We start from the raw sequence: 9205 nt of genomic DNA, 5'->3' as shown, positions 1-9205 counted from the left end.
CTCTGGTACATTCCAGTTTGGGCCCGAGGAGACCCCCACTCACAAGACACACAGGGGTGGTTTACCCATCTGCAGAAGCAACTGGAATATGAGGGCCATTAATTTCCCCCCCTCGGCTGTGGAAAGAAAAGCCTCACATGCTAATAAAAGTGTGACATCACCAGAGTGCATGCGTTTGTTTTAAACCTGGTGATTATCCCAGTGTTGCCGGCTGTAACTTTCTCACAAGGAAACAGGCTCAGGTTTCATTTTCTTAGCTTCTCTGACTTGGTTTTAGCTAAAAATGACAGCTTTCAAGGATTTTCAATTTCAGGTTTAGGTATCTCTCAATCGATTGTAGTTATAGAAACATTTGCACATGTAGCTACATTACTTTTGCCATTTAGCTACTGAAGTTTAGGAGACTTATAGTCTGATGCGACCTTATGGAGGTTTCTTCATTACCTTCAAAGGATTTCCATTGAAACAGAAATATTCTCAAGGTCTATGAAGTTCATCCGACCTCATCTTTGCTGCACTGAAAGGAGAGAAGGCTTTATTACCCCAGCTTTCTGAGAAATAGACATTTTCTGCCTCCGTATGCAGAATTGGTCCCTGGCTTGTGGTCACAGAGGCTTGGATGAAACCTACTCCTGCTATTATACCAAATACTTCTAATTGGACCAGTCTTCTGTGCATGGTCTGGTTCAAAATGGAGGAGAGAGGTTTGAGCTACTCTTACTGCTGTAATGTGTTGAAATGGAATATTTTATTGTGTAGAAGAAGGTGGGCCCCTCTGTTGTAAGTGAGGCTGTGCTTGTTCGCCTCATATGTGGGCGGAGACAGTTTTTTATGTACCTGATTTTGCATACACATATCTGCATCAAGGTGCTTGCTGCAATCTTTCATAATGTGAAAGATCCATGCACGGTACTCAAGTCAGACCAGGAGGGGCATATCTCCTGGAATTAGCACAACCAAGCAGATCCAGGCATGAGAGTGATGGAGCTAGAAGATAGAAGAATTTTAATTTAAGGCATACTGAAATACCAGTTGTATAATTTTAGCATCAATTTCTAATTGCCTTTCCGTGTAAGAGACACAACTCAGGTATTGCATTAAGCACTCACATACAACTGAACAAATGTCTTACTTTACCAACCCAAATCCAATAAATACAATCCATTTGATCTTCTGCACTAGCTTTATTTTCAACACAGAAGCTTGCCACTTGGTAGCTAGTCAGAGGAAGTTGAAATAACCTTAGCTTTTGTGGACAGCAAGGGTTAATCAAACATGGTCATGCAAATATTGACAGACATAAGTTGCAATCAACTTTTGTCTCTCTGTTCTAAACATTCATAATAAAGTTATCTTATTTCAGCAACATGTCACCCTGTCTATCTCCTTTAACCCTCAAAGACCTAGACAGCGGCTATTGTTCTTAAATGTTTGATAACTTTTGAACTGCTAATCCTATCAACAAGCTTTAAAAGCTGAGCTACAGCGGACATTCTCAGCTTTCTATTGAAACCACATCTATCTCATTCAGCATATTCAAAATAAATTCAGAAGAGTCTGGCGCCCCCCAAAATGGTCTAGGTCTTTAAGGGTTAAATTTTTGGTAGTGTTGATTTTTCTCTGCAGTGTTGAAAGGCGGGTTCTAACTTTTGACCCTGCCTTGTCTAAGTGAAATCCATTTGTTTTCTATACTCCACCCACCTCTTCACTTGCCATTGTACCCAAAACAGAAGAGGTGAAACAACTCCCTCCCTCCCAACCCTTTCTCTTCACCTTTACTGATTGGTTGAGTGAAATGCTAACATAACCCTTCTAAAAACAATGAAGACATTCTTCCCCACTCCCTGTCCATCTTAATGTTAAAATCTCAACATCATTAGATTTTTGTGTGGCTGAAGAACCTATACAAGAACATTTTTAAGGAGGCATAAGAAGGTATATGAACTGACATTATGTCCACTGCTGAAAAAAAACAGGTTCTATTTTCCTTATAATAATGTGAGCACCCCCTCTCACAAGAATAGGGGTGCAAAGAATTGCTCTTTTGCGAGAAGCCACAATCTCTGATCTCTTGGTCCCTTCACATGAACCATTGTTGAAACTCTCCCCGCATGGCTAATGCACTAATGCCTGAGGGGACACAGTGTGTCAGATAGGGCTGATAAGTATGAACCCAAGTATTTCTTCATCTCCTCCAGTGAAGTCTGAGCCCCATCAGCACACACACATCACACATCAGCACACACACAGCAAACAGCCCAGCTCCCTGCCAGTTTCCAATCAGTTTGACAGCCGTGCTGAGAGCCCTGAGGACATGCAAAGTGCTCTTAGCCTATATAAAGCCTCTGCTGCATTCACAAACATGCAAGTTCAGTCCTGCTCCATGTGAGAGGCTTTCATTACAGGGGTTTGAAAGGAAAGTTGAAGCATTGCAATGAGTGATTTAGCTTTAGAAAGTTCATCAAGAGGAGGGCATTAAAATGACTATGCTTAATTCACTCAGTATGGAAGCAGGATCAAATTTCATGGAGATCCAGCCACTATTCTTCAGCATCTTATTGTGGTTGATCACAAGATCCTCTAAATAAATCTGACTTACTTTATCACACAATTTAAATACCTGATATGTTGCACTGTCATTCTCTGAGGTGCCAGGTCTGCTTGCAGCAGGACGGTTGTGTCTCCGATTGTTAAGATTCTCATTCTTATCATGATCACATAACTGTGCCAACAAACATGCTGACCAATCTGTGAGGCTACTATGTGGTGTTTAGGCTAATGCTAAATCAGCATGCTAACACGCTGACTTGCTTCCAATGACCATAACCATGAGCATGCTAACATCCAGTGGCAAATAGTACAATTGTCACCATCGTGTTCGCTGCCTTGGTTATGCATATTCCTGTTTGCTGATAAGCATTAGAAGTAAAGCTGAGGCTGATGGGAACATAGTTAATTTTGCAGGTGTTATATATAAAAGCATTTTATGTTACAGTACTGGACAAATGACAAAATAGAATAGAATAGCCTTTATTTGTCATTGTCAGGTGTACAATGAAATTAGAAGCGCTGCTATAATTTTATAAATACAAATACAATAAAAACAGGTAGAAAATACGTATAATAGAATAAAAACACAGAATAATATAAAACAAATGTCAAATATACATATATGTTGTTGATGAAGATAAAGTGTGATAAAAAAACAACATTCCAATGATGTACTGAGATGCTCTGGACTCCTGATCTTTTCTCTCCAGCTGTAACGATCATGTTTATACAGACCAAAACAAACACCACTTCATCGTTATTTTAACAGCTTTTCCACTGAAATAAAATTCCCTCTGATCGTGAATCACATCCCGGTTGTAATGTCTGACAAATTAATCAAATCAGATTGTTTTCCCATATCCCTGCAGCCCTGGTGGGTTGGAAATAAACACAGCTGTGTGTTTCTGATTGACTTGTGAAGTTCTTCCATCTTGGTGCTGATATGAATGTTTACATCACTGTGGAAATTGTTAGTTTACTAATTTGGTCCTGGTTTGTTGGTGTGCAGAAATAATCTGGTTAACCCCCTAACGGTCAGTTCACAAACTTTCCTCCTCGTACATTGAAAAGAAAAAATTATGCAACTTCAGTTAAACTGTGCAACATGACAAATGTAGACATGCACGTTCCTTGCAATGTATGTACACTACAAGTCAAAAGTTTGGACACACCTTCTCATTCAAAGTTTTTTATTTATTTTAATTATTTTCAACATTGTAGATTAATACTGAAGACATCAAAACTATGAAATAATCTGGTTTTGCCATAATCTGCATTACAAGAGTTGTCAAATAGGGCTTTCCATTGTATACTAACCCTACCTCTGAACAACACAACTGATAGTCTCAAACACATTAAGAAGGCAAGTCATTCTACAAATGAACTCTTGACAAGGCTCATGTTCATTAGAAACCATTCCAGGAGACCACTTCATGAAGCAGACTGAGAGAATACCAAGAGTGTGCAAAGCTGTCATGAAGGAAAAAGGGGGCTACTTTACAGAATCTAAAATATAAAACATATTCTGCTTTGTTTAGCACTTTTTGGTTCATTCAATAATTCCATATATGTTCTTTCATAGTTTTGATGTCTTCAGTATTAATCTAGAGTGTTTCAAATAATTAAGATGAATACAAACCATTGAATGAGAAGGTGTTTCCAAACTTTTGAATGGTAGCGTATATGATCTAGACTCAGTGGTAATGGTTGTTGTTTTGGTATATATGTAGAAATTTGGATCGTTATTGATAGATATTGCTTGTGTTATTTGCATGCAAAACATGTCCAGCCAACTACATGATCCAAGCTAATAATAAGCGTAAATATCAATGACAGTGTTTAACTTTTATCTATTAAACATGTCTCTCATGGGTGAAAATAATTAACAAATAGCACTGCAGCACAAACACCCTGTAAACTCTAAATCTGGAATATTTTACATTTTTTCCGTTACCTCCCAAAAAATCCCACATTGACACTTTCCCCTTTTTAGAGCTAACAATCTTCAGAAAGAAATACTTCAGCTACAGTCTCAGACTTTAAATAGAATCCATATTTTATTAAGGGGGGAGGTTTTGTTTGAGCTGAGGAGGGTCACGCAGGGAGCAGCACCGTAAGCTGAGACTCAAGTCAAGGATTGTCCTGGAGCTCATAATCTTTGGGAATACAACTTTAAAATAAACCTGTATAATCATGGTTAGAATGAGGTATGATGTAAGAAAATTAACCTGGTCACCATTTGATAAGATAAATTATTTTGATCAAGTTATCAGCCGGCTGTTGGATGAGCCTCTGGGAGGTGGTCATACTTTCCAGCTGAGCTCCATCATGTGTCTCTGTCAGACACCAAGATCCTCTGACGCGCCATGATCTCATGAGAAGTTCACGCTCGGAACCAAAACCACGGCTTGGAATAAAAGAGAAAATGAAGACTACCAGGAGTCATCTACATCAAAGTTTAGTGATAAATGGTAAGACATAAGAAGTCTTGCTAATAACAGCACCAAGAGTTTTTCATTTCACAACATGAAGACCCAGCTGTGCTTTTACCCTTTTGTCTTCACAAATGAGTTTCAACCTTCAGAGAGAGAGTTCAAAATCCAAGTAGAGCATAAAGCAGCATTGCTACAAGGTTTGGAGTCCTCCCACTCTCACTCCAGTACAAGTCAACTCTGCCATTAATCATGTGACAACAGACAAAGAGTTTGGGAAGTGTCTTCTTGTGCTAATTTAAAATAATCTTTTAAAGGAAACCCTAAATTTCACAAAGTCATCTCAATAAGCACTTTAATAGTCCGTATATTTGATCAAGACCTCTTCTGGTAACACTGTTCCAGTCCACCATTTTCCCCTTCTCGTGCCTCTCCACTCCTCTGTCTGCAAAGTAAACAAAAAGTTGAAGTCGGACTCTCAGAGGCAGAACTTCCATCCCCCTCAAAGATAGCTGGCCAATGACTCATGCTCAGCGGCCTCAGTCCTCCTCACATTTTCCACAAGGTGCAAATCATTTCCCCACAATCATGTAAAACTGAATGTACATGTGGTGAGGCGTTAGGCCATTCGAAAAACCTTCAGACCACTGATTTGCTCTGGTTGTTTCAGTCCTCTGGTTGTGACTGCTGGGCGAGAGAAGTCATAGTGGAACCCTTCATCCCATCTGAAGCTACATTCACAAAGATATAATGTTCCTTTGTTTGCTTTTAAATTATTAATAACTGTCTAGTTTGAAGATGGAAGTCAGGATCTTTCATCATCCATCAAAGCATCATAAACATGTGTTTGTAATGATGTTCTGCAGCACATGACCCAATATACACTTGGATACTGATACACACTGAGGAATAGATGTCTATTTCAACAGTGAAGTTAATTTATTTCTGCCATAAATGAGATCCTCTCCTTTTTGTCCTCCCACATTACTGAGGAAATCCCTTCCCCAGATTGCTTGCTCGGTGCCTGGAGGAGGAGCTTGTCTGTGACTGTGACTGATGACTGTTGTGTTATGGTTTCGCTTCTTCATTTGTCACTGGACATACCGATTGGTTGCTCTGTTTGAGACAGTCGTCAGGACTTGTTCTGATAGCCCCGTGACAACCTGTAGAAGACCATGCATCATGATAACACCACCGCTGCTGGCAGGAGCAGTTGAAAAGGACAGTGGTAACAGAGGTTTAATGGACTCAAGCTATTTCAGGTGCAAGGAAGTTTTCTTGTTTTAAAAAAGAACACTGTAGCCTGGTCCTACAAACCTGTTGGATATTTCCTTCCTCGAAAATATTTTGCAGGACTAATTTATAAAGCATCCAGGAACCTGGGTTGTTAACATTGATGTTAATTTTCAGTTACAATGCATGCATTGTGTTTTATATCAGTGGTTTATTGTGATTATTGAACCAAGCTGCAACCCCCATGACTAAAATGTGTAGCAAATTCCTCCATCTGTAGTACCTTAAATGGCCACTTGAGGCTGGCTCCAAAAGCATGCCAATCATATTGACTGAATGTAATGATGAGCAATGTGTCTCCAGCCTTCTCTCATTGTACAAAAGTGAAACCAAAATTCCCCCTGCAATAGTCGCTGTCATATTTTGCTGGTGATGATGTTTTTGGGGCCAAAGTGCGAGCAGCAGTGATTGGCTGATAGAGTGGCTGACATCCTATCCCAAAACACATATTTAACATGAAGGTAAAAACGTCAGTGATACCTGAGGTCAGAGCAGTATGCAGTAGAACAGCTTCTGGTGTTCATACACTTGTGGTTCAAGAAGGTTCAATGACTTTTGTCTTAGTGTTTGAGGCATCTACGGCTTATTTATTCCCTAAGTCCAATATGCATACAGATACAGATGGAGCCTTCATACCATGACTGAAATGTTAAAAGTGAGCACGATTTGGCTCAGTGGTTCAAGCATGGCTCCACCCCATGTATAGTCCTTGTTACAATGAACACTGGTTTGACTCTCTGCCTTAACCCTTAGCTGCATGTCCTCCCTCACACTTCCTGTCTCTCTTCAGATTTCCTATCGACAAAAAATTGCCCTAAAAATAACTTTACAAAGGAAGTACACTGTCGTAAGATAGCTTTTTCCATTAAATGCGTGCTGCTCAGACTCAAATGGTAGTCAAAGTAGACCACCAAAGAAGATGAAGATAATCTGAAATAAAAATTATTTCAATAAAGACACTTCCCTTAATTTAGTACTTTTATAATATCACAGAGGGACTGAAGTAGAGCGTGGTTGCTGTGATGATTCACTCTTAATAAGCATTCCTTTGGCCTGTTTATTTCAGGATATTGTGTACTTGTGTCAGGAGTTCAGCAGGAAGGCTGAGGAAACAATTAATTTCTCTTTGGGGTAAAGAAAGTTGACCCTGAGGTCACTGCTGCAGACGGCGTTCAGATGTGGGCACCGAGGAGGCCCCTGGTGTCAGTTTCCTGCACTCATGCTTGAAGGAAATGTGCTTCGTGCTAAAAACAACATGCCCCTGCAGTCCAGATGAGTCTGGGATTACCTGATCAAAGAGGCTAATTAGGTGAGAACACAGATTAACTTCACATTACAGTGAAAACATACAAATTAAAGGACATGATATCTATTCTTTGAACAGTTGAGTGTAAAACTGAGAAGATTATTACTCAATGACCTGTTGCAACCTTCATATTTTCTTTAAACACAAAGTAATACAGCTCCTATCATACAATTTATTAAACCTATAGTGGCTCACTGATCCCAGCTGAAAATAATGCATGACCACGTTGAATCAGGAGGATTGATCAGTCCTCATCTGGTTGAAAGATAATATAGAATTTCCATTGAGATGGCTGTTGTATGATGCAGAAGAACAGATTTACAACACATTCTGAAAGACAAATATGGCTTAATGTTGTGAGTGTTTACTTGCGTTGGAGATTTTCTGCATGGAAAGTCTGTTCTGTTAAGTTAATCAGTTTTCTTGTTTCAAGTTGTCTCCTTGTTATTGTCTCTATTTTATTGGCCTCAAATGTCTCCTGGGCTTGGAAGGGGGGAGGGGGCTGAGGCTAGATGACTTAAACAGACGGGCCAAAAACCACGAAACTGCATGTTAGGAAAGAGGGGAAGAGTCTTCAGAGCCTTGGCAGTCAGAGACTCCGGCTCAGCTTGGAAGGAGGATTGTTGAAGTACAAGTTGGAGATAGCGTAGGGAGAGTTTTCCGCTGTAGGAAGTTCGATCACAGCTTACACCTCCTGGGGGGATTCTGTCGAGGCTCTCTGCCTGTTCAATAAGCTCGTCCAGGAGTTTCACTTTCAGTACAACAAAATAAAGGTTTTCGTGTAAGTTTATTGATGGCATTATCAAGTTCAAGTACAAGTTCAGGCATCGCTCAAACAATATATTGACAAAGGTAATGAGTTATTACATCTTCCTGTCTTTTACAAACTTAAAAACAGTAATGAAAGCTTTTATTTCATCATCTGTTTATTTCAAAGTTGTCTAGAAAAGACTTCTGAAAACTTATTTACAACACAGCATTCAGGTCCTTCCAAAGGGCCAAGAATTAGCTGAATTCAGAATTATTTTAACAAGATTTAACTAATCAAATATAAAATGGTTGATGGCTTAGCTCCAATGCACAGTTTGGACTTCTTCCTCTCAGGAATGCACCCTCAGGCCTGCCAGTAAGTTTCCAAACATTCAGAGTAATCATGCAGTCATGCTAAGAGCCTGAAAACCAGACGGTTTTACTTTTTGTAATACGAATCCAAAATTTCTGGAGATAAATCTATGTCTTCATTTCAGAGTGAACCGAGAGATGACAGGAATGAGAGGAGGCAAAGGTGACATGCAACAGAGGTCCGCAGGCAGACGTCAACAGGACAGGCTGTGGTTAATTGTTGTAGCTCAGAATCTTCTGGAGTTCGAGTTTATGTTGCAAGCAATGAAGTGTCTGTCAAAGTCAGACTGCTGCCCCTCTGATGACAGGGTCCATTACTGTGGTCCTACAGGTCAAAACTCACCAGTCCAGAAAATATGTATTGGGCTTTCACAAAACTCAAAAACTTTTCATAAAACATGAAGACGCTTCCAGGTTCTTAAAAAAATTAAACAATACTTATCACATATGAGTATTTACTGAATATAAAGATAGAGGACGTGTCTCTACCATGTACTGTATA

Source organism: Notolabrus celidotus, chromosome 10 (assembly GCF_009762535.1).
Source record: "Notolabrus celidotus isolate fNotCel1 chromosome 10, fNotCel1.pri, whole genome shotgun sequence".
In the NCBI taxonomy this organism is placed as follows: domain Eukaryota; kingdom Metazoa; phylum Chordata; class Actinopteri; order Labriformes; family Labridae; genus Notolabrus; species Notolabrus celidotus.
The sequence above is the reverse complement of the archived record's forward strand: the minus strand, read 5'-3'. Positions refer to the sequence as shown.